Genomic DNA, 26,267 nt, shown 5'->3' with positions numbered 1-26,267 from the left:
TTGATGCACACCCCTCTCTGATCATACAGGTTCTCTCTTTTCTGAGAAGGAACAAAACCTTCATCAGTAAAATGCCTGGTGTCTCTGACAATATTTAACCCCATAATGGGTGCCTTTGGCATATGTTCTCTAGGAAGCGGCTGTCTTCTAGGGGCAGCAAAGAACGGATCGGTAATTTTAGTTACTAATGCACTCGCTCTTAAGTAGATTTGTAAACAGCCTTGAATTTGCCATTAACATTTGGAGCAAAATGTTAACAAAATTTCTGACTTATTTTGCTCTGCTTATTGGCCCAGTCAGAGTTGATGTCTGATAAAGGCCCCTGGAACAAACTGGAGTTCAGAGAGACTTCCTTCAATTTCCCTTTTAAATTTAGGTGTACATTTCCATAGCCACTGATTCCATTTCAAAATTTATTTTGAGTGAGGGGTTGGGGAAGTGGGAGAAGGGCTATATATCAAAAGTCAGGATAACATAAGATGAATACTAGAATTTATCAGCTTCAAAAATATACACTAGATAGAAACTTAATGAAACTTAAAGTGTAACCAAAAATCACCATCTGCTACAAATTATAACCTTTAAATCAAGAGTCATAACTCAAGAAAGAACTTAACCCCTCCCTTAAAAAAAAAAAACACACAACACCTAGATAATGGAGTATCTTTGGTATTCCCTCAACTAAAGAAGCCTCAGTTACACTGTAGATGAATCCCCTTGGCTTAATGCAGTGCAAAGAGAGTATTTCCTTCTCTCATCCTGTAGCAGACGTGTCAATGACTGTTATTAATTGGGAAGATGAGTGCACACCATCAGACTGCTTCCTCATTTGGCATCTCTCCTTATAGACATCATTGCTAAATTACCAGATTATGTATCTCACATTAACGGATTTTTCTCTCTTCCAAATTTTAAATAACTTTCCTGTCAAGTTATAGCAGTGCAGGGAATGAGCTGCCAAGGACAGCCAGTTAGCCTGACAAGTCTGGTCTGGGAATCCTGTTCTTGGCTGTTTTCAAGTCAGATTAATGGTCACACAACATGGACGCTCTAAAAGTGGGTCTAGGGCTGTTCCAAGGGTTCTAAGCAGCTCTTCACAACAGAAATAACTAACTACTTGTCTCTCAACAAGCAAAATTACATGAGGCAAGCAGGAGAAAAGGACAAACATAATACACTGGGGGTAGGGGGTGAAGGGTGGAATGTTTTCCCCCCAAATAACCAATTGCCTAGAGAATTCACTTTCTATTTTTACTTCCTGGATCACCTCATTATGTTAAATGAGTTTCATAAATTAGTAATCTGGCGACAGCACCGGACACTCCAACAGAACACGGTGAATCACTCAAACCTGGTTATTCATTTGAAACTTCATTATACTGAAAATAAATCAACAATATTTTTCCAGGCCACATCTCTTTTACTCCACTGTGTGGGCGTTGGTCTCTGTGGGGGAAGGGGGAGTGTGTTTTTTTTCTTTTTCCTTTTCTTTCTTACCCCCTCCTCACATAAACAACTTGTATAGACGAGGCTTCAGCAGACCACAGTCATTATGAAAATCTATAGTTAATACACTCCCAATGTCAAAATGTCATGGGTTTAAACACAGAACCCAAAATAAGAAAACTAACTGACCCTCTTAATTAAAAAAATATGGATTGTAAGATAATCAGCTTGATGGAGCATTTGGGTGACTGTAAAGAACCAGGCAAAGGGAAAGTAAGTAACTGTTACTTTTCTGCCTCTATGCTGATTTTTTTTAATTTAGCACTTCGTGCAAATCCAGATTAAAATAACTCCAGCTATTGATCCGAGCAGTGGAATTGACATTAATTTTAGTTCACTTCTCACTTTGCAAAGGGATCAATAGGAAGTAATAACAGCTGACATCCCCGCTGAAAGGAGGAGAAAGAAGGGCTGAAGACAGAAATCGAAAAGCAACCAAATAAATCATCAGCTACTTTTCCACGGCATCAGACAAACTCCAAACAGATTGCAAAAAGTCTTTGTTGAATTAACTAAACAAGGAGGAGGGATCAATCCACGAAGCTAAATAAATTGTCTGGCAGGCAGTGAGGTTGGACGGAGGGACCAACAAATATTGAGTTTTAAAATTTTCAAATCCTTGACGTGATGGGTTTGGTTCAGGTCTGTGTGGGAGTTTGTTAAATCACACACCCGACCCTGGTTTAAAGTGATTACAAAACGCCAGCTAACTGAATAATTAGTGAGATTACTAATTGCGTGGTTAAACATGCCAGAACCAAGACAAATGAAACGAAGAAACTGGCGTTTGGAACGTGAAAATGTCTGAAGCCAGGCTGATGCGCAGCGCTCCGCGCTCTCCGGCGCGAACTAGCCACTTTCGCATTGAAAAACCGAAAGTCTGAAAGAAAGTCTCCGAGAGTGGGCAATCTCCCACCCCAGCCTCTGACCATCCCTGTCCAGGGTCTGGGCTTCCTGACCCGTGCTGGGATCGGCGTAGAAGGAAGCGGCGCTGCTGCTGCTGGGAACCAAACCCACTTGCAAATGACTGCCACAAAGAAAAGCTGCAAAGCCTCTTTCCCGGAGCCCTAGCTCTGAACGCCCACCAAACTACGACTCTGCTGGCAATTAAAACGCACACACCACACTCCTCCGCTTATTACAACAGGTGACATTTTTGTGGTCTCTGAATCGTTTCCAAAAGCCAGGAATTAAAATAATAGAACAAATTAAACGATATTTTCCCCTTGCATAAATAAACTTTTAAAAAATTAACAGGCAACTTAAAAAGCAAAGAACAATGGGAAATGGGGCCAGGGTAGTGGGGGGTTGTGAAGAATTCAGGAAAGATTTTTTTTTTTTTTTAAGTTCACAGACTTCTTCGCTTGAAGAGAATTCCCGCACACCAAATGCCCAGGGGGTATTTGGAAACACCGCTCTAACAGAAATGTTACCACCATATGCAAGAGCTCAGGAAGCATAAGCTTAACACTATTCCAAAGGCTGGGGCCAACGCCTGCGATTCAGACGCGGCCGGGTATCGGTCCCAGATTTGGACCCCGACCCAGGCCCGGCTTGCCAACGGGTGCGAATCCGAAAAAGCCCGGCCTGTCGAAGAGTGCGGGGCTGCGGGGCTGCGGGGCTGCCTGCTCAGCTAAGCGGGTGCAAAATTCAGCCGGTAGGAGACTTAACCAAGGAAAACCAACTCTTTTAAGGAAAACGGAGGAAGAAGAGGTGAAGGCGAAACCTGCAAAAACTTGGGGCCAACGCAGAGCCGAGCCCACCACTCCTTGGCCTGACCTCTTCCTGCAGCTCTCGGCTGCCATTGCACAAAGAATACTTTAGGTCCCCAACAACCTCCGCACGAAACAAGCTGCTTGTAACTTTGGGGAACCAGGGCGCCGGTCAAGGAAGAACCGATAAGTGCGAGGAGCCCGGGTCCACTGCCGGGCAGGGCCCGCGAGACAGGGGCTGGGGGGAGGGATGCCTTCGATCAAAGTCCAAGGACCTTGTGCCCCTGCACAACCCCGCCCCGCGGGTCACCCGGGTCTCATCGCCGCGCGCCACCGCTTCGGCGGGCAGCCACCGGGCTCATGGATTCTGGCGCTCACGTAAATGCCGGCCGGCGCGGGGCAACCGGGCCCTCCCGGTTCCGGGACTGCGGGCCTGGGGTGAGGAAGGGAGAGTTCTGCCTTTAGCGCGGACGCCGTCCGGCCGCCGCACACGACGCAGCTCGCAGAACAGGTGTGCGTCCCCGCTCGCTGGGCGCCCGGCCTCGGCCCCGTCGGTCACCAGCGGGGCGGCGCCGCCCTGTCCTCGGCCTTCCCCCACCTCGCCCTGGATCGCAGCGAGCGAACTCACGCCACTTTTACCGGGTTTCCGCGGGCCAGGAGGGATGGGAACGGAAGCCTCCCGCATCTCTTCCTCGACGCTCTTTCTGCCTTCCCCCCTCAGCTCATTTTCCATTTTCGGCAAGAACCCCCGAGACTGGCAGAGGAGGAGGCTGGGCATCCCTGGCCGCTCTGCTCCCTCCAGTCTGACCCGCCGCTTCCTCACTGCCCGCCCTTTTTTCTCTTTATTTTCCCTTTCTTTCCCCTTTGCCCCTCAAGCCGAGTCCGGAGCGGGGGCTGGAGGCGAGACGTGGTTGGTGGGCATCGCGGGCAGACAGCGCCCGAGTCCTCCCTCTCTGCTGTTCCCGGGGCAGGGAGGCGGCACAGGCCACAGACCCCGGACGGCCCGGCCCGGACACGCCAGGCAGGGCTGAACCCCACACCGATCGCCCCCGCCCCATGCACCCACCCGGTGCGACGCGCGCCCGGCTCGGGGCCCGGGCCCTGGCCCTCCACTGCAGCCGCGGCTAGGGCCCAAAGAAGCAGCGCGTTCCGAACGGGAAGCAAGAGCTCTTCCTCTGCCTCCGGGCACTCGGAGCCCCCGCTACTTCGGGGCTCCCGCGCGCTCTCGCCGGCTGGGGTCCACCTGGGCCTCGAGCTCTTGGAAGGGCTCGTGGAGCAAAGGACGGACCGGGCATCCCCTCGGATGGTCTCACCACCGTGGGCGGCCTCGCCCGGGGGGCCACACGGAAGCTCTCCGCCCAAGTTTGTTGTGCCCTGGAAGAAAAGGCTTTCCCTTACAAAGCACAAAGGCGAAACGCCCAGGCCGAGCCCTGAAAAGCCCGGGGCTGGGGAGGGGGGCCGGCCGAAGGCTCGGGAGCGCGGTGGCGGGGCCCGGCTCCGGGCGGAGAAGGTCGCTCCGCAGGGGCTGACGAGCACCGCGGCGGTGGCCGCAGGACTGCAGCGACCTGCGTGCTCGCTGAAAAGTTTTGTTCTCAAGTCGGAGAAAGAGAAATTGTTACTGAGTTTAAGACAGGTCTAAGATTAAAATAAAACTACAAAAAGAGCCACGCGCCGCTGTCTATACGGCGGTCTTCCCGCCCGGTTCCATAGAACCGCGGGGCTAGAGTCCCGACCCCGAAAATCCCGGGAGACCCCCCACGGGTCCGGCTGCTCCAAGGCCAGGCCGGTCCAGCCGGGCGGAGCAGGGAGTTTACCGGTTGCGTTTAGAACGGTCCACCTCAGTGCCAGCACCTGCCTCCTTCTTGCGCGCCGCGACTCCCCCTACCCCACCCCCACCTCCCTCCACGCCCTTCACACCCGCCCCCACTGGGAAAAAGTGAGCCGAGCACCCGGGGGCCCGAGGCTCCCAGCGGTGCGCGGGTACCCCACTCGGACGGTGGTGTGCTGTGTGGGGGCGGTGGGGACTGCTCACTAGGATCTCCCCTTCCCCATCCTGCCCGCCGCCTCGGGCTCCCCACTGAGCACCGCCCGGGCCGGGCCCTGCCGGAAATCACCACGGGGTACGCGGGGGAGCCGGGCGACAAGGCTATCTCCCCATCGACCCAAACAAAGTGGGAACGGGGCTTATTAAAAGATGGAGAAAAGAAGTCCTGCTCCCTTCCATGGCTGTCCCCTCACCCTCCCTACTTGTCCAATTCCCGCGTCTGGTCCCTCCCCCTCGCACCCCCCAAATAAAACACATTAAGGAAAACTCAAGACAGAAAGTTTGAGCGAGGCAGCGCACGGAGTGCGCAGGGCACCGCTGCCGGGAGGCACCGTCGCGGAGATCTGAGACGCGCCAGCCCAGGTCCCAGCCCCTGCCCCTATGGGGGGGAGCCGCCCGAATCCCTAGGAAACGGACCCGGAAAGTTAGGTTCCCGAGCAACCCGCCGCTCTCGCACCCACCCCTCAGTGTACGCGCACACACCCACATCCCTTTCTGGTCTCCATACTTGCCGTGGAAATTCCTTGGGAGAACGGTCGCACTTTTCAGGACACGGAGGGAAGGAGGCAGGGAGTGTGGTGCATGAAAAGTCCCGGGTGCGCAGAGCCGGCGGAGGCAGCGGCGGCGGCGGCGGCGGCAGCGGCAGCAGCAGCAGTAGGCGGCTGGCCCCGGGTTTGTGTTCGCGAGCTGCCTGGGATTGCATGTACAGATCAAGAGACTCGGTTGGTGTGAGAGAAGGAGCAGTGCTGCCTCTCAGCGCTGGCTCTAATCAGTGAATGAGCCTCCACTCTCCCAGGGACTCGGAGACACACACACACACGCACGCACACACACGCACACATTCTCTCACACTCACACACATACAGGCACTCTGAGCACTGAATACATTAGGGCACTAAGGGACTCTGGGAAATGGAGTCCAGACCCAGGGCACTCCTGGAGAACAGACCTGCTGGCCCTCACGAAAGAGCTCGAAAGTCTTGGGGTCGTCGGACATTGTGGTAATTGACCAGAGCTCTTGCTTTTGCTTACATTTCCCTCTCATCACACCCCCCCATCCCCTGCCCCGGGACATCTCAATGGTTTGGTGCTCTTCTTCCTTTCTTGAACCAAAAGTGACCGAGAGTAGACGGGTAAATCTTTAAGGCTGACACCCACAGCAGCTAAATGACCCCCAAATCCTGGCTCCCTCATAAACTCTGCCTTTTTTTCCAGAAAAATCTTACCTACTGCTTTGCTCCTGGAATGCTTCTCAGGGTCTTTGCCTATAACAATAAGATAACGGATGAATATAAATAAAACTACAACTTTTAGAGATGGTGGAGAGGGCCTAGTTTAGCGCCCAGAATCAAGAATTAAAATTTTATTGGTATTTGTATTACAGTTCTTTTTTTTCAAATCATTTTATATCATTTTTTTAATTCACCAAGGACAGAAAGATAAATAGGGGGAAATGGATGGAGAACTAACATTCCCTGAGTGCCTTCTAAGAGCTAGGTTACAGGACTAAATGCCTTTACATAACCTCATTTAATCCTTAGATTAATTCTGGAGATAATGTTATCATTGTTTTATATATAAAATAGGAAACTGAGGTTGAAAGGGTTTTTGCAATTTGCCCATGGAACATGGTTAACAAGTCTAGGATAGCAGGTACTCCTAGCTCTGAAAGCAAAGCCCAACCAAAATCTAATCCTGGTTTAAGAAATCATTCCTTTGTTTGTGGCTCAGTTTCTGAAACCTCAGATTTCCCATCTGAAGAAAAGGGGGGGGGGAGTAGGGTACATACTGATAATCCACTCAGCAAAGAACCACATGGGATTACAAACTGTCTCTCTAAAAACACAGAGCCCTCAGAGTCTCATTCTTGCTATTACTGCATGGTCCTTTTTTCTTATGCTTAACATTAAGGTAGCATCTACACGTCATGTATGTTTAGGTATACATGTGTGGCTTGTATTTCAAAATTTTAATTAGCAATTCTTTGAGTAAATGGTTGATTTGATCAATCTAGAGTTCTATGGTTATGACTATTTCTGTATCTGTAATTCATGGGATTAGGGCTGTTTGTTAGGAGGCTCTAAGTCTTTTTTTTTTTTTTTTCTTTTTTTTTTTTTTTTTTTTTTTTTTTTTTTTTAAAATTTTTTTNTTATTTGACAGAGATAGAGACAGCTAGCGAGAGAGGGAACACAAGCAGGGGAGTGGGAGAGGAAGAAGCAGGCTCATAGCAGAGGAGCCTGATGTGGGGCCTCGAACCCATAACGCCGGGATCACGCCCTGAGCCGAAGGCAGACGCTTAACCGCTGTGCCACCCAGGCGCCCCAGGAGGCTCTAAGTCTTAACCCACATTTAGTCATTCATTCACAGCAGCATTTATGGTATTAGGTGTTATTCTTCCTATTAGATTATTCTTTCCTGCTGAATTGTAAGCTTCCTGAGGGCAAGAACCATTTTTGTTTTGTTCAACATTATATCCTCAGTATCTAACAGGGGCAATCTTTTAGTTGAATGCATACATGAGGATATAAAAATAAGATGAACAAAATTTCTGCCCCCAAAGAGCTCACCAACTGGTAGAGGAGACTAGAGGTGGAAGGCAATTTGATGGCTGCTATAATTGGGATGACCATGTAATTTACTGGTGTGAGACAAGTCTGATAGGGAAAAGGTGCACTATTAATAATTACACTGCGATGGTCAGTGTGAACAGGGACCATCCTCACCTGGGCAGGTTGAATGGTCACCCCAGGTATATGGGGTGTTTCATCCATTCATTTAACAAGCATCTGTTGAGAATTGTTTTGTGTGATGTGTTGAAGGAACTATAAGCCACTTGATTTCCCTAGAAATTGAAGTATGAGGCATCGAGCAGCAAGAGATAATCAGGACAAGTAGAACAAATCACAAAAGGCTATGTATACTAAGTTGAGGAGAGTGGACTTTATCCTATAGCTGATGAGAAACCCCTAGTGGGTTTTTCAGAGGCGTGACATGGTAAGATTTCTGCTTAAAAAGCGTACTAGTTACTGGGTGAGCATGGTGGAGGTTAGACAGGAGGCAGGAAGACCAATTAAGAAGTTTATTACAGGGGCGCCTGGGTGGCGCACTCTTTAAGCGTCTGCCTTCAGCTCAGGGAGTGATCCTGGTGCTCTGGGATCGAGCCCCATATCAGGCTCCTCCACTAGGAGCCTGCTTCTTCCTCTCCCAATCCCTCTGCTTGTGTTCCCTCTCTCACTGGCTGTCTCTCTCTGTCAAATAAATAAATGAAAAAATCTTAAAAAAAGAAAAAGTTTATTACAGGTAAGTCAGTTGGGATCTATAGGGCCTGAACCAAGGAACTGAGGCAGTGAACGTAGAAGAGGGGACGCATTACAGGGAGATCTAAAAGGTGGGATCAACAGGATTTAGGGGTGCGTGGCTGGTTCAGTCGGTAGAACATGTGACTCTTGATCTCAGGGTTTAAGTTTGAGCCCCACATTGGGTAGAGAGATTACTTAAAAAAATAAAATTAAAATAAAAGAAGACAGGGGCGCCTGGTTGGCTCAGTCAGGTAAGTCTCCAACTCTTGATTTCAGCTCAGATCTTGATATCAGGGTCATGAGTTCAAGCCGCCCCCCACTTGGGTTCCACACTGGGCGTGGTGCCTACTTAAAAAAAAAAAAGACAAAGGGATTTAGCCATTTTCTATGGTAAATGAAGCAGAAAGAAGACCCTATATAAATCTGAAATAGGATTTTATTATTTATAGGACAAGATGCTTGGGAGGGGACAGTACTTTAATGTTCATTAGTAGTAAAAGGCTTCCTCAGATCAGCTTCTAGAGTTCTCATAAATCCAGTAGACATTCTCATAGGTAGATGATATAGATAAGAAGCCCTATGTCAGTCATCACGCCAAACTTTTTTTTTTTTTTTTTGGCTCTTGAATCCAGTAACGCCAAACATTTTTAACTGCTACCATATTCAGTGCTCTGCACTATGATGCAAGTACTTAAGAATTAGATGAAATAATGAAAAAATTAAATCCACAAAATCATAGCAAAATTATATAATGTAAAATTGAATATGTAATACCTCATGAATTCACGGGTCATTGTCCAGCAACCTCAGCTATCCAAAACACAATAGACCAGGAAATAAGCAAAAAGGGTCCCAGAATAGCCAAAATAAACATTACAAAGTCCTTGCACTAAAGTTAACACATTTTACTCCTAGGAGAATTCCTCAAGCCTTCACTCAGAGCCGATATACTCTTTCTTAGGTACAATTCTAATAAGCTTGATTATTTGGCTTTCCCATTCACAGCTGATTAAGATCGTCAAATTAAAAGGGGGCAGCCATTAAAAAGAAGGAGATAGACTTGAATGTACTGACACGCAAGATACCTATTGTATATTGTCAAGTGGGAAGAAAAGCAAGTCGTATAACAGTGTACGTAATATGATTGGATATTTGTATGTAAACCAAGTATGCACACATATTGACAGAAATGACCTGTAGGGATATACATTAAACTGCCAACAATAGTTATGCCAGGGAGTGGGAGTGGGGATGTGGGTGAGTGGGGGCGGGGGTGGGGTGGGGAAGCAGGAATGAAGAAGGGGCTTCTTGCTTCAAATACTTCTGTTTGCTTGTGTTTCAGGGAACATATATTAGTTTTGTAATTTTAATATCCATTAAAAAGCATATAAAAGGAGCAAAGGGCAATGTGGTTACAGCAAGCACACTCACAGCCAGAAGTGGTGACCAATATACAAGAAGTGAGCACAAGAACTCAAAAACCAGAAGAGGATGGAATTCCTCAGTCTAGAGGCAGAAAGCCCTATCCCATCAGTGGCCCCAGAGGATGTCACAAATTCCAAACCAGCATAACCCTAATGCTTTCAGGGATAAGTCATCAAGGAACACATTATGTTCTGTATATTTTACTTATGAGAGTAAGCAAGTATGTAAAAACTTAGAAAAATAAATTCCCATCCAAGGCAGATTTTGATACTTTAGGAAGTAAATTTCAGTTGTCTGGAAAATATACATTCACGGAACACATCATTCCCTGAAAATGAGAAGTAAAGGAGATATTACTTTAGGTAAGAGCAGAGGTGATGTGGAGTAAGGAATGGTCCATATAAATAACATTCAACAGACACTTATTGTGCCAGACACTAAGGACACAAAGACAAATTTTAAAACAGTCCATCCCTGCCCTAGAGAAGCTTACAGTTTCAGCAGCAGAGACAAATGAGGAGGCAGCTAGTGAGCGGGGCTGTTCAATGTGAGCAGTGCTGTAATGGAGATTCTGAGTCAAGGATGGCGGGAGGCGCTCACTCTGGAGCTTCTAGGAAAGGACGCAGGGACTCAAGGGGGTGTTCAAAAAATAACCATTTTAAGGACACCTGGGTGGCTCCGTTGGTTAAGTGTATGACTTTGGCTCAGGTCATGATCTCAGAGTCCTGTGATCAAGCTCATGTCTGGCTCCCTGCTCAGTGGGGAGTCTGCTTGTCTCTCTTCCTCTGCCCCCCCCCGCCTGCTTTTTTGCTCTCTCTCTCTCTCAAATAAATAAATAAAATCTAAAACAAAAGTAACCATTATATGGGATGACATTTAAATTATATTAAGAATGACTATATGAGGGGCGTCCTCAGTGGCTCAGTCAGTTAGGTGTTGGACTTACGATTTCAGGGTCATGAGACCAAGCCCTGCGATGGGCTCAGTGCTCAGCGTGGAGCCTGCTTGAGATTCTCTCTCTCCCTCTTCCTCTGCCTCTCCCCCACTCTCTCTCTTTCTCTCTCTCTCTCTCAAAAAAAAAAAAAAAAAAAAACAANNAAAAAAAAAAAAAAAAAAAGACTACTGTGGGATGACACTTAAGTTGGGCTTTGAAAGGTAAGTTTACCTAGGGAGGAGAAAAGCGAGTTTACCTAGGGAGAAAAGTGAGATGAGCACTCTAGGATGAGGGAACAGCATATGCTAAGGCACAGAGACATGAAAGTTCTTGGTGCATTCAGATAGTGCATTTCAAACTTTTCTACAAGAAAGGGGTGATGGTGGATAGTGGTGTCTAAGGGCAAGCCTGAAATTTATGTATCAGGTTTTATCTTGAAAAAAATTAATGGAAAATTTGCCTTCAACTCCACAAATATATTATGTTCAAATATAAAACAATGTTCTCAGTGATTTATCAGCTGATAAAACTGATGCTCCGGGAAGATGCACCACGTTTGCCCAGTACTTTCTCATATCACATGTGTAACACTAAATAATCCAGGGGTTCTTATTTCTACTTTGAAAAACAAAGGCACAGAAGATACGGGGCGCACTGGAAAAGTAGATCAATAGATTGTGAAGGGTTCTGTTTGTCTGTTAAGGATCTGGATGATGCAATATCTAGCCAACTCCTATTCATACTTCAAGCCTCCGCTTAGGCCTGGTCTCTTCTAGGGAGCTGCAGTATCACTGTCCTCTCTTTTCCTCATTCTGTGTTATTGTAGCATCCTATGCGTTTATCTATCCACTTACCACATTGTGCTGGAATCATCGATTAAATTTTCAGGCACCTCCACTAGACTTTGATCTGCTTAAAAGCAGTTGTTTTGCATAGGACTTAGCACAATAGATACTAGTATCTGTTAGATTGAATTGATTTAAAGCTAAGGACAAGATTCAGGAAGCCCTACCTGGCTTTCTAAGACAGGACACGGTGCTCCTCTATACACTCCCACAGAATCGTGTGCTTACCCTGTCAAAGCTAGTATTAAACAATACTGAAACTGTCCGCTTACTTGTCTGTCTCCTGTCCTAGACTATAAGCTTCTTAAACGGAAGGAGTTTTGCTCACCACTGCATCCCAAACACTTAACAACACAGCAGGTGATCGATGATTATATAGAATGAATGAATGAATGAATGAATGGCCATTAAAAATTCTCATGACAGAAATGACATGATCAGATCAAGGTTCAGAAAAATAGATTTGGAGGCAATTTTAAATGTAGGTTGGAAAGGGATAAGACTGGAGACAAAGAAATTAAGAAAAAAAAATGGAAAAAGAAACATGGGACATACTGGTAAAAGACTGTCCTTTCTTAATAAATGTCTTTCTAATTGGTTAATTTGATTAGATGTTTATATGTATTTTACAAGGCTGACCTCTTTAGTCTGTTAGGATTCCCTAAGGGAGGATATTCAGTTGCCCCGCTGAGGAAGCCTTCCATAACCCCAACCCCCACCAAGTTGGTGCCTTCATGTATATCTGGAGGTCATTGAGGGCAGTGACTACGTCTTATTCATCTTAGTATCTCCAATGCCTAGGACATGACTGCTCAATAAATGTTTGCTGAATGAATGAACACATAAATTGATCTATTAGTATACTGTACTCAAGCTCCGACCAAGACACAGAGGACCTAATGATCCCTAGTGTGCAGGTTTCTGGATACAGGAAACAGAACAAATAAAACAAGACTAGATACGGAGGTACACCTATTCCACAGGTAACACAGGGTAAATTTCTCTCTCTGACCCCTCCATCCTCATTCTGAAGAATAACTCTCATTGAGTGAAAATCAATAAAAGTCATTTTAAGGGAAGTAGGTTTAGAAAAAGGCTCTGAAGGAGGAGAAAGGAGGAGGGGAACTTCAAGTTCAACCAATTTGGGCTTTTTTTTTTTTATAAGAACTTGTAAGCTGCAAAAAACCTTTACAAAATAAAAAGTCTGCTTTTCTACAGCTCCTTTCAAAGGAACGCACCCCCCCCCAATATACACATTCAAACCAATAGTCTTTTTGAGATTCCCAGTTTTGTAACCAAAAAAGAAAAAGAAAATCCACAGCAGAAATAATAATAAATCCTCCATTTTTGAGATTGACATCAACAAGAAACTTTCTGAAGTAGCTGCGGACAGTTCTGAGACGTTCAACCAATATCTATGGTGGGACTGACCCAGTAATCTCTAGCAACAAATACTGACTGCAAACTATGGACAAGGCATTAGGAAGAAGTTTTAAAAGATACTTACTTTTTTTTTTTAAAGATTTTATTTATTTATTTGGCAGAGATAGAGACAGCCAGAGAGAGAGGGAACACAAGCAGGGGGAGTGGGAGAGGAAGAAGCAGGCTCATAGCAGAGGAGCCTGACGTGGGGCTCGATCCCATAACGCCAGGATCACGCCCTGAGCCGAAGTCAGATGCTCAACCGCTGTGCCACCCAGGCGCCCCTAAAAGATATTTAAAAAGGAAAGCAAGAAAGCAAGAAAGAAAGAAAGAAAGAAAAGAAAAGAAAAGAAAAGAGTAGAAGGACATAAGATGTATTTCTTATCCCCCAAGAAGCTTGTGGAATTGTGGTGTTAAGTCATAATCATAAGAAAATCCTATGAAAAGTTCAAGAGAAAAGTTAATATTCTCAATTACAGAAAATGCAGGAAAAAAAATTATCAGACGAGTAACACAAACTGTTGTAGGATTTCCAAGGACAGAGAGACCATCAGGGTTTGAGGTGTCCTGAAGTGTTTAGGGAGAAAGTAGGATTTAGATAGCACATTAATGGAGATAGGATTTGGATCTTGAAGAGTGGCAAACATCACAAGAATAAAGCAAGCCCATGGCATGTCAGGGAACATTTTACTCATGACCGCACCATGAAGACTGTCTACAATGGTAAGAGTTAAAATCTGAGATGGGGGGCGCCTGGGTGGCACAGCGGTTAAGCGTCTGCCTTTGGCTCAGGGCATGATCCTGGCGTTATGGGATCGAGCCCCACGTCAGGCTCCTCTGCTATGAGCCTGCTTCTTCCTCTCCCACTCCCCCTGCTTTGTGTTCCCTCTCTCGCTGGCTGTCTCTATCTCTGTCAAATAAATAAATAAAATCTTAAAAAAAAAAAATCTGAGATGGATCCATAGCACCGCAGTTAAGAACAACTGAAGGCAGATCTGGGTTCGAATCCTGTTTCTATCACTGAATGGTTGAGTGGCCTTGTCACATTTATCCTCTCTGAAGCTGTTTCCACCATCTTAAAATGGAGACGGTATTAATTACACCTACCTCCTAAAGTTGACATGAAGGTGAAATGAAAGTTACTCTTCATAGATCTTGGCAAAGAAGTGCTCAGTAGGTGATAGTTCCATGCTCTCCCCCCAGAGTCAGAGTTTGTGGTCTGAAACTTCTAGAGATCGAAAAAGAATTTTTAAAATTAAAAATATAGAACAAAACAGACCTGTATAGAACAGATAGCCTTTTTGCTTTCACTTTATCCAATACAGTAGCGTTTTCCTTGCTGTGTTCCACTTGGAGCATGACTTTAGCGTACTTATTGTTTGATTTTGAAACATTGTTTCCCGAAAAGCATTTTTCCTAAAGGCACTCTTCCTAAAAATACTCTGAATCCTGCTCACCTCCGTTATCATCTCCATGCTTTTCTAGACAACAGAATGCTTCTGGAGGAAAATAAGAAACCCTGTGGATTTCAGATTTGTGTTACTTGCATTTATTCATCCATTGACCTAATAAATACTTGTTGAGTACCTATTTTTGAAAGAGGAAAATCCATCAAGGGGAAGCTACTTCACTTCCCACCTCCTTCTTGCACCTGTAATTCCCTTTCCTTGTCCTCTCCTGTTGCAGAGAGGGAAGAGCCCCTCCTGCTTTTAAAAGCTGGACCCTCCACCTGTGCTGTGGAACCCTGAATTTCATTGGAGGCCTTTGCACTAATATTGTCTCTTTCCTGTTTCTAACCTCTTCCTCTTTAATGGTTCCTTTCTAGTCAATATTTAAACATACTCAAGTATCCCTCATTAAAAGAAATAAAAAGATAAATCCCCCTTAGTCTTTCATCCACGTCCTTCTCCAGCTCTTATGCTCTCCCTCCCCTCCTTCCCAAACTTGTGCAAAGTGTTGCCCACAGACTCTTCCTTGATTTTATTAACCACCCCTTACTCCCTAACCCCATCAACCTGGAATTTGTGCCTGCCATTCCTCAAAAACTGCCTCAGTAAGATCATCAATTTTTATTTCTCCTTTTACTTGACCATTCCCTGTTTGAAATGCTTTCTTCCTTTAACTTCTGTGACTTCACACATTTCTGATTTTCTTCTCTCTTCTCCAGATGATCCTTTTAGACCATCTTTGACAGATCTTCCTTTGTGCAACCAATAAATATTTTTCACATTCTGTTCTAATGCACACATCTCTTCCTACTTTGGCTTTTTCCTAAGGTAAATGCATTCACTCCCATGGCCTTGTTACCATTGGCATATCTACAATTCTCAAATCTATACCTTCAGACCCACATATCCACTGCTTCCATAAGCCCTCTACCTGAATTTTCCACTGGCACCTCAAAATCAGCATATCCAAACCTAGACTTAGCATCTTCATTCTCAAACCTGGTCCTCCTCTTGTGTTTCTCAACTCAGTACGTGCTAGTACCATCTACTTTGAGAGTCATCTTCGGCCATTCCTTCTTCACCATTCATTACAAGTCAATTACTAATTTTGTCATTACACTTTCTAGATATTCTGAAAAACATCTTTTTCTCCATTTTTACCACCATCATCTCTTATCTAAGCTACTGCAACAGCCTTCTTTAAAAAGGGTAAATCTGTTTATATCATTGTCAATGCTTATATTATGGCTGTCCATTGATCTTGGCATAAAGTTCAAAATCTTTAATATGGTGTACAAGGTCTTATATGTTCTGATCCCTGTCTGCGCTTCCAACTTCATTCTATGTCCCTTTCCCCACTTCTCTCCTCTGCAGACATGCTCGTCTTCATGTATCATCCTCTCTCCTCTTTCACACCTATCTCTCCTCCCCTCCCCTAGCAATCTCTACCCATCACCTAACTACTCCTATTCATCTTTTCAGGTTTCAGCTTAACTGAAAGCAGAGTTGGTTAGTTCTCCTTCTATACATTCACATCATGCCCCATTTTTATCCTTTCTAACACTCCTCACTTTTATATTGTCTACCTTCACTAATAGTCTATAAGCTCCAGGGGCCATAACCTCGTGCTTATTAATGTATTCTTAGTACATAGCATAGTGTCTAGCAAATAAAAAATATATTAATATATTGTCTTGCATCATAGTGTCTAGGTAATAAAATACATATTAATTCTTTCATATAGTAAGTGACAGGTCAGCCTCCCCTTATTTCTGCAAAGTATTCCTTGACTCCTTCAAGCAGAATTGATAACTTCCATGTTAACATCACTACTATACCAAAGATACTATCTGTATCTTATTTCTCTTTGTAACCCTAGCACTTTACTTGGTGTCTGGAACAAAGTGAATGCTCAATATATGCTTATAGAATTGAACTAACAGACTTTACCAACTGGCTGGATATGAGATCTGAAGGAATACAGAAAGTCAAAGATAAACTCTGAAGTGTGGGCTAGCCTTCAACAGAAATGGAAAACTTGCTAAAGGAGGCTGGTTTAGAAAGTAAATATGCAGTTCTGAGCATAGGTATTGATAGTGGTAGTGACAGAGGGGAGAACTTATACAGAAGGTCAGTAAAGCAATGGAGTCTTAAAATGGCAACACGAAGATAATTCCCAGGGTAGAAAGCAGTCTGCTGTAGCCAGGAGAGGGCTAATGGATGGGATACATTCTAATTTGCCTAAGACAATCCCAGTTTACACCTGTTATCCTACCATAATAACTGATGGTGCTGACCCCTTGTATGCTTAAAAGTGTCCAAATAAATTAGGGGTGCCCAGCTGGCTCAGTTGGTAGACCATGCAGCTCTTGATCTCAGGGTCTTGAGTTCAAGCCCCATGTTGGGCATAGAGCTCACTTAACAAAAAGAGTCCAAATAAATTATATGACCAGCCAACCAGAAGACCACATGAATTTGGAAAAGTTAAGTGAGTTAAGGGCAAGAACATTTAGGACAAGAGCATAGCAAGAAATTAGAGTGATTTAAAGATGCAGATAGTGAAGGAATGTCCTGAACTGAATGACATTTTATAAAGAGCTATGAAATGAACCAGCTAGCCGCTTCTGGATGAGCAGTGTCACAAAAACCCTGATAGGTAGGCATTTTCATCCATATTTTATCTAATCAAAGATTAGATTAAATAGCCTGCTCAGAAAGTTAGCTAAAACATAGCTTAAAAAGTAAAACATAGCACCTTTTTCTCGCTCCCAGCCATCTTGGCGGCTGCTCTGGGTTGGGGCCTGCCCACACCTAAGGCAGGAAGACAGCGGCTGCAAAGAAGATGAAAAAGCTGCTGGTGTCTGTCTACTCTGGGCTCCAACTCATCATGAAAAGTGGAAAGCATATGCTAGGGTACAAGCAGACTCTGAAAATGATCAGACATGGCAAAGCAAAACTGATCATCCCTTTCCAACAACTGTCCAGTCTTGAGGAAATCTGAAATAGAGTATTGTGCCATGTTGGCCCAAACTGGTGTCCATCAGTACAGTGGCAATACTATTGAATTGGGTTTAGAATGTGGAAAATATTGCGGAGTATGCACACTGGCTATCATTGATCCAGGTGATCCTGATATCATTAGAAGCATGCCAGAACAGACTGGTGAAAAGCAAAATTCTTCTTTAATAAAACTGGCCAGAGCTTGTTAAAAAAAAAAAAAAAGTACAACATAGCTAGAAAGAAAAACTAACTAAATATAAAAAAGTAATTGAAAAAAGAAGTCAAAGGAGAAAATACCTGGGAGTCACGAGAGGTCCCTTCTCTGATAACTTGTAAGCATCTGGAGTGGGAAGGGAGAAATAAGGCATCCATATGATGACTTTCCCATAAAGGAGAGCAACCACTACTACCAAGATCCTTGACTATAACTTTCAAAATTAGTGCTCACTAATGTTCTGGAGTAATGAGCTTTGTTGAAAGCCACCCTTCTTTTCCCAAGAGAGAAGTAATTCCAGAAAGCAACTTTAGTGAAATGGAAAATAGACACTTCTACCCTGGGACACACCTGACTTCAAAACCAGCTTGCAGGTAGAGAAAAATCAAAAATTCAAGGGCAAAAGGAAGTTAATCTTGGCTAAAATGGATGTCGGAGAAGATATCATTGCAATGAAAGCCAACGCAAGAAAGGGATAACCTAAGGAGAGCCTGGAAATAAATGTGTGGGAGCAAAACTTACTCCGAAAGTCAAATTGAAGCAAAGCAGTGGAGTGATCCCACAGCCACATGGGCAGAGAAGGTAAGACAAAAGAATATAAACATTTCATGAGGATGACTTAAAGGTTCTAAGTCAGAAAACGAGTTGACACTTGTGATGATTCCTTCAAAGTGAGTGAAAATTGCATTTTAGCAGTAAATATCCTTCAGTTTTTCCCAAGAGCTAAATAAGGTGCTCTTTACTATGTAATAATAGGAGTTTCACTTTTTACTGCCTCCCTCATTGAACGGTGCCTACTGAGCAATTATACTTCAGCTATGCTGCATCTTTTCCCTTTCTCCTTTTCCCCTTCTTCTGAAGTCTAGAAAGAGATTAATGCAACAGCACATAAGCAGTGAGAATTTTACTTTAAGGCAATCAGTTTTAAGAAGCACTTTGCACAAATACGCTGCATTTAAGAATGCTTTTGGTACATCTGTCTTTCCATGGGACAACCCAACTCAGTGTGAAGAACAAGTACCATAAACCAAGAAACCAAGACTGACTAGTTGTGGAACTTAGGTAAATCATATACTTTCTCTATTATTCATTTTTTTTTAAAGATTTTATTTATTTATTTGACAGAGATAGAGACAGCCAGCGAGAGAGGGAACACAAGCAGGGGGAGTGGGAGAGGAAGAAGCAGGCTCATAGCAGAGGAGCCTGATGTGGGGCTCGATCCCATAACGCCGGGATCACGCCCTGAGCCGAAGGCAGACGCTTAACCATTGTGCCACCCAGGCGCCCCTCTATTATTCATTTTTTAAAGTTTATTTATTTAAGTAATCTGTATGCCCAATGTGGGGCTCGAACTTACAACCTTAAGATCAAGAGTTACATGTTCCCCCACCTGAGCCAGCCAGGTACCCCATAAAGTGAGTGGTCTTTTTTTTTTTTTAAAGTAATCTTGAAGCCCAATGTGGAGCTCGAAATCATGACCCCAAGATCAAGGGTCGCATGCTCTATGGACTGAGCCAGCCAGGCACCCCTCTGTTTCTAATAGTCATTTTTCCCCTGTATATATTGCATGGTTGGTTGTTGTTGTTATTGTTGTTTTGGTGACAAATTCCACACAAAAGTAAGGTAGGTATTGTTAAGGAATGCCTTGTAAATATTAAATCCGTTTTTAAATCATTATACAGGCAGATAAATTATTACATTTTCTTTATTCCTTTCTTCTATTTTTGTAACAGCCTAACATTTTATTGAATAAAGACTCATGAAACTTAAGAGTTTGAATAAATGCTGGAGGTCAAGTTAAAATTAGTATTTAAGAAATAATTCAACTTGTATGACCTCTTCTTAATTTACATATCAGTCAATCAATAAACAAACATTTGTTCAGTGCTTCCTGTGTGTCAGGAATTATGTTAGGCTGTGGAGGGGAGGGATACAAAGAACTGTATTTCACCAAATCAAAGACAGTTTGGATTATAAGACGCATCTCAATTTTCTGAGCTGTTAAAATGTGAAAAAATATGCATCTAAGAAGTGATTATATGTGGGTAAAAAACAAAGAACTTCCAAGGTGAAAAAATAGAATATATCCATAATAGGTACCAAGTGAGTGCTAGAAACAAAAAGCATCTCCAGAAGTTTAGTGCAGCAAGAAGTCCCAAGCAGCTGAGGGTGCTGAGGGAGGTGCTCTGTGTATGACACTGGCCTAGTTCTGCTATTGTATTTTCTATCGATTCTATAAAGGCATTGGCAAGAAAAGAACAAATTAAAAACTAAGATTTATACTTTCCCTCCTGAAATGTGGCAACTTTAAGTTTTGTCAAGACTTCTGAATTCTGTAATTATACCAACCTGAAACCATGATTTCTCTTGTGTTGGAAAATTCAACTTACCAACAATTATGTAAATTATGAATTAAGCAAATACGTACTTTGCTAAAATAAGAAGGAAACTTGGGGGAAATGGCCCAAATCATTTAAAATTTGAGCCTATAATAACGGATGAAATTACTTTGAGATAATAATTTTAGCATCATTTCTATGCAGGGAGGGTGGAAATCAAAATTGTTCTCCAGTGGAAGTTCTTTTTTTTTTTTTTTAAGATTTTATTTATTTATTTGACAGAGATAGAGACAGCCAGTGAGAGAGGGAACACAAGCAGGGAGAGTGGGAGAGGAAGAAGCAGGCTCATAGCGGAGGAGCCTGATGTGGGGCTCGATCCCATAACGCAGGGATCACGCCCTGAGCCGAAGGCAGACGCTTAACCGCTGTGCCACCCAGGTGCCCCATCCAGTGGAAGTTCTAAACTGTATCTGCATCTGTAACTCTTGGCTCGGTTCCCGGCCACTCCTAAGTCCCTGCTTCCCCACCCCCTCACCCCAAGCTATAACTACCAAGACCTCCAACCTCTGATTAAAGAGAACATCAGTTGATAGCACACCTAAGAATTTAATCTTAGGACCACTGTTCATTCCTCCCCTCGAAGAACTTTGAACTTCAAGCTTCTTAGCTCCCACTGCTGTCCTCTGCTGCATCTACTGTGACTAATCACCCTTCTGCATGAGAACAAATACTTGCAGGACCTTCCAGACCACAGTTGACTTTTATTAAACCTTTGTGTCCACTGTTCTCCAGGAGTCAGTGTGACTAAATCTGCTAAGGTTCGTTTCGGTTTTCATAGGTCAAAGCCACAAATAGAATTACCTGCTTTATTCCCAAATTTATCCTCTATGGAACTGTCATTCCTAAAATGCTCTATACTTCCTTAAGCCTAGTGTCATCCCTTTCCTCTCTTCCTACACAAACCCTCCATTTGTCCTCTGGAATTCCAACTCCTGTACACACTCAATCATTTCCCTGAATGTTCCTTCCACTTCTGTACTTATTTAAACCTGGCCTTCTCTAGGTCACTTCCCCAGCTGCTCCCTCCGGTGAGGTCTGCTCATATTTTTCACACCTATTTAGTGTCAGGAGACCAGAATACTCCCCAGTGCTAGTCAGAGTCCACTGTTCCTCGCCCTTTTGTAAAAATCCCTGCCACCCTCTCCCTGGTCGTTCACTATAACCCACCTGCCTTCTGTGTACTCATGGTTCACAGAAGATACTGGCACTTGCTTACTGTGTTCTCTTGTCCTGCAAGTCCTGCCATCATCCTAAGTGAGTTTGGAGTCCTTGTGAAAGACCCACCTAATCTCCGATGTCCTCCTCCAGTGCTACTTGACCACCTACCTCCCACAGTCACTGCCTGGACCTTGTCATCATCACCTAAAACTCCTCTACTTTCTTTATTTCTAAAATCACTAATTCTTTTCCCCTCTCCCCTAAAAATCACTAAATCTAATAGTCCACTTTCTGACCACAATCACCTATACTTCCAGCTCACTTATTACACCATCATGATGGCAACTGTCCTTCCCTTTTTTTGAAAAGATTATCGATCACTTCGCTTCCTTTCTATTACCCCCTTCCTATCTGTACTTCTCTATTTATCTAGTTCATGGTCCATCATTTCACTCGCTCTTAGAATTACCCTGAACTCTCTCCTTGAGTGCATTCTTTCCTTGTCTTCTAAGACACCACACTCTCCTGGTTTCTCTTACTTGTCTGGCAGCCTTTCACAGACATTTTTACTGGCTTCTCCCTCCTCTATTACTAAACATTTAAATGTTGGAGTGTTTCAGGGATTTGTCCTAGGAGCTTTTCTTTTTTCATTCAATACCTTTTCCTTAAGTAATCACAGCTCTTCCTATGAGTTCAATTACTATCAGTATGCATATGCCTCTCAAATTCATACCCTAATTCAGAATCAGAATTGTTGTTTGAGTTCCAGATTGATATACCTGCTTACCTGACATCTTCAAATGAATATCTCCAAGGTATCTCCAACTCAGTGTGTTTAAAAGTAAACTCCTCACTTTCCCATTAAAGCTATTCCTTCCAGAAAACTGACTCACCTTTAACATCTCCCTCTCTCACATCTCCCGTATTTAAATAATCTCCCTATATTTATTTTTTTAAGATTTTATTTATTTATTTGAGAGAGAGAGAGAGAGTGAGCATGGGGGTGGGGGGAGGGTCAGAGGGAGGGTCAGAGCATGGGGCTGAGCAGGGAGCAGAGGAGGGACTTGATCCTGAGACTCCAGGATCATGATCTGAGCAGAAGGTAGACATTAACCAACTGAGCCACCCAGGTGCCTCTCCCCATGTTTAAATAAGATCTGTTAATTCTATCTCCAAACTATTTCTCAAAACTTGTCTACTTTTCTCCATCTGTACCGCCACCTCTCTGGTCCAAGTCATTATCATTTTCATTCAATAGGTGTTTACTCAGTATCTACCATGTGCCATGACCTGTAAGTGCTAGAATATACAGCTGTAAAAGAGCCTGTTGCCTGGATCACTTAAATAACTGGTCACATTGAAATCCTTTTTTCCCCCTCCACTCTACTTTCCGCTTTGGAAACAAAGTTTTATTTTGCTTTTTAAATACAAATCTGATGATGTCATCTCTTGATGTATGGATTAAACTAGATTATGCATGTGAAGGACTTAGTACCTGGCACATGATAGTCAATAAATGCTAATCAGTGGATATATGTTAAATAATGATTTTAGAATAACTGCCAGCCATTTAGAAAAAATACTTTATCCCTACCTCACTCCTTAGATCCGAAGTATGTGGGGGGAATGAAACCATACAAATACTTGAAGAAAACATGGGGAAATATTTGTATAACTTTGGAGTTGAAGAAAACCTTTCAAAACATGTCCCAAAAGTTAGAAGCCACAAAGAGAATCTAGTAACCACATGCCAATGTAAACATTCTGCAGGGTGAGAAAGGCCATAAATAAGACTGGAAGACAAATAGCAAATAGTGAAAATATTTATAATACTTAATTAAAAAGAGTTAATAACAAATATCTAACTAGCTCTTATAAATCAACAAGAAAATATTAACAACACTAGCAAAAGGTCAAGCTGCATAAATAGAAAATTCACAGTCTAGGATCTATAAGTGTCTAAGAGCCTAAAGAAAATGTGAATAAAACAATAAGCTATTACATTTTACCTATAGGTTGGCAAAGATTAGAAAGATTGACTATATTCCGTGTAGGCAAGGAAAATGGGCACCCACCTGCACTTTAGATAGAGCATAAATTTGAACAATCTTTCTGGAAACAGTTTGGCAATGGGGAACATAATATGAAATGTGTATACCTCTTTATACAGTAATCCCACTTCCAGAAATTTACTTTTAAGAGATCATTTAAATGGTTCAAAAAGGTGTATGCTGAGAATGTTCACTGCATAATTTATAAAATTGGAAATAAATATTTATTGAAACAGCAATGGTCTTCTTTGGCGCTGTTCACGATACTGGGGACACAGAAATTACAAAAGAGAGATAAAATTCCTTTTCTCACGGAGTTTGCATTCCAAGGGTTAGAAAGACATTAAACTAATAAACAAATAAGATACTTTCAAATAGTGACACATGCTTTGAAGACATAAAACCGGGTGCAAGAATGCTCCTAGGACAAATTAAAAAGAAAAGGTGTTTTAATATATAACAGGAGAAATTTTTCCTTATGTGAAGAGCTGTGGAATGCTGAATCTACACATGAAAAGGACATACTGTGTCACAAGGAAACCAACGAGGAACCATTAAAACCAAGATATATCCTGATTAAGTTCTTCAGCTTTCAGGGTGAAGAAGGAATTCTTCAGTCATACAGGAAAAAAAGCAGATAACTTATAACTTATAAGAGGGAAGAATCAGGCTGGTCTCAGACTTCTCCACAGTGGCATTCAGTGGTTGCAAAGTTTCTAGGGAAATAAAGTGAGCCCAAGAATATAATATCTGGTCAGGTTGTCATTTAAGTCAAAAAGCCAACAACACACATTCTCAAACAAGAACAAACTTGGGGACTAAATAATATACAATCCTTCCCGAAAAAAACAACAACTTAAGATGAAATCAAGCCAACCAAGAGATGAATGAAAATGCTGGGGTAAAAGTAAAGCAACATTCGCTGTCAGAAAAATAATCGAGCATGACTTCAAGGGTGTGAGGAGAAGCAAATGCAACCCATGAATTTTATTCTTAGTCAAGCTGTTTTTCAAGTAAGGCATACCTCGTTTTATTGTACTTCTTGTTATTGCATTTCATAGTTTTTCATAAATTGTGGCAACCCTGCATTGAACAAGTCTATTGGCACCATTTTTCCAACAGCATTTGAGAGAGAATCTCAAGCAGACTTTATGCTGAGCATGGAGCCCAACATGGGCCCAATCCCACAACCATGAGATCACAACCAGATCTGAAACCTAGAGTCAGTCACTTAACAGACTGCGCCACCCAGGTGCCTCTCATTTTGGTAATTCTTACAATATTTCAAACTTTTTCATTATTATATTTATTATGGTGATCTGTGGTCAGTGATCTTTGAGGTTACTATTGTATTTGGGGCACAACGAACATGTATTATGGGGCACCATGAACTCTGCCCATATAAGATGGCAAACTTAATCCATAAATGTTTTATGTGTTCTAACTGTTCCATCACCTGGCTGTTCCCCTGGTCTCTCTCCCTCTCCTTGGACCTTCCTAGTCCCTGAGACATAAAAATATTGAAATTAGGCCAGTTAATAACCCTACAGTGGCCTCTAAGTGTTTGAGTAAAAGGAGGAGCTCCACATCTCTCACTTTAAATCAAAAGCTTGAAATGATTAAGCGTAGTGAGGAAGGAATGTCAAAGCTGAAATAGGTCAAAAACTAGGCCCCTTAAGCCAAATAGTTAGCCAAGTTGCGAATGCAAAAGAAAAGTTCTTGAATGAAATGAAAAGTGCTACTCTGGTGAACACATGAACGAAAAGAAAACAGAAGAGACCTATTGCTGATATGGAAAAAGTTTGAGAGGTCTGGATGGATCAAACCAGACACAACACTCAAATCAAAACCTAATCCAGAGCAAGGCCCTCACTGTCTTCAATTCTGTGAAGGCCATGAGAGGTGTGGAAGCTGCAGAAGAAAAGTTAGAAGCTAGCAGAGGTGGGTTCATGAGGTTGGAGGAAAGAAGCCATCTTTGTAACAAAAAAAAAGCGCAAGGTCAAGCAGCAGGTGCTGATGGAGAAGCTGCAGCAGGTTCTCCAGAAGATTTGGCTAAGATCATTCACGAGGGTGGCTACACTAAATAACAGGTTTTCAATGTAGACAAAACAGCCTTACGTTGGAAGAAGACGTCATTTAAAACTTTCATAGCTAGAAAGAAGCCAATGCCTGGCTTCAGAGCATCAAAGGACAAGCTGACTCTCTTGCTAGAGGTTAATGCAGCTGAAAATGTCAAGTTGAAGTCAATTCTCATTTACTGTTCTGTTTACAACATGGTTTACTGAATATTTTAGGCCCACTGTTGAGACATACTTCTCAGGAAAAAAGATTCCTTTCAAAATATTGCTGCTCATTGACAATGCACCTGGTCACCCAAGAGCTCTAATGGAGATGTACAATGAGATTAATGCTGTTTTCATGCCTGCTAACACAGCATCCAGTCTGCTGCCCATGGATCAAGTAGTAATTTCAACTTTCAAACTTATTATTTAAGAAATACATTTTGTAAGGTTATAGCTGCCATACATAAAGAGAGTGATTCTTCTGACAAATCTGGGCAAAGTGCATTGAAAACTTTCTCAAAAGGATTCACTATTCTAGATGCCATTAAAAACATTTGTGATGCATGGGAAGAGGTCAAAATAGCAACATGAACAGGAGTTTAGAGGAAGTTGATTCCAGCCCTCATGGATGACTTTGGGGGTTCAAGACTTTAGTGGAAGAAGTAGCTGCAGATGTGGTAGAAAGAGCAAGAGAACCAGAATTAGGAGGGAGCCTTAAAACGTGGCGGAATTGTTGCAATCTTATGA

The 26,267-nt window shown here is 43.0% G+C and overlaps 1 pseudogene; it reads left to right on the top strand.

Annotated features, from left to right (window-relative positions):
- Nucleotides 1-13,891: 13,891 nt before the first annotated feature.
- On the top strand, nt 13,892-17,844 carry LOC100477346 (annotated as a pseudogene).
- The last annotated feature ends 8,423 nt before the right edge of the window (nt 17,845-26,267 follow it).

Source organism: Ailuropoda melanoleuca, chromosome 2 (assembly GCF_002007445.2).
Source record: "Ailuropoda melanoleuca isolate Jingjing chromosome 2, ASM200744v2, whole genome shotgun sequence".
Taxonomy (NCBI): Eukaryota; Metazoa; Chordata; class Mammalia; order Carnivora; family Ursidae; genus Ailuropoda; species Ailuropoda melanoleuca.
The sequence above is the reverse complement of the archived record's forward strand: the minus strand, read 5'-3'. Positions and strand labels throughout refer to the sequence as shown.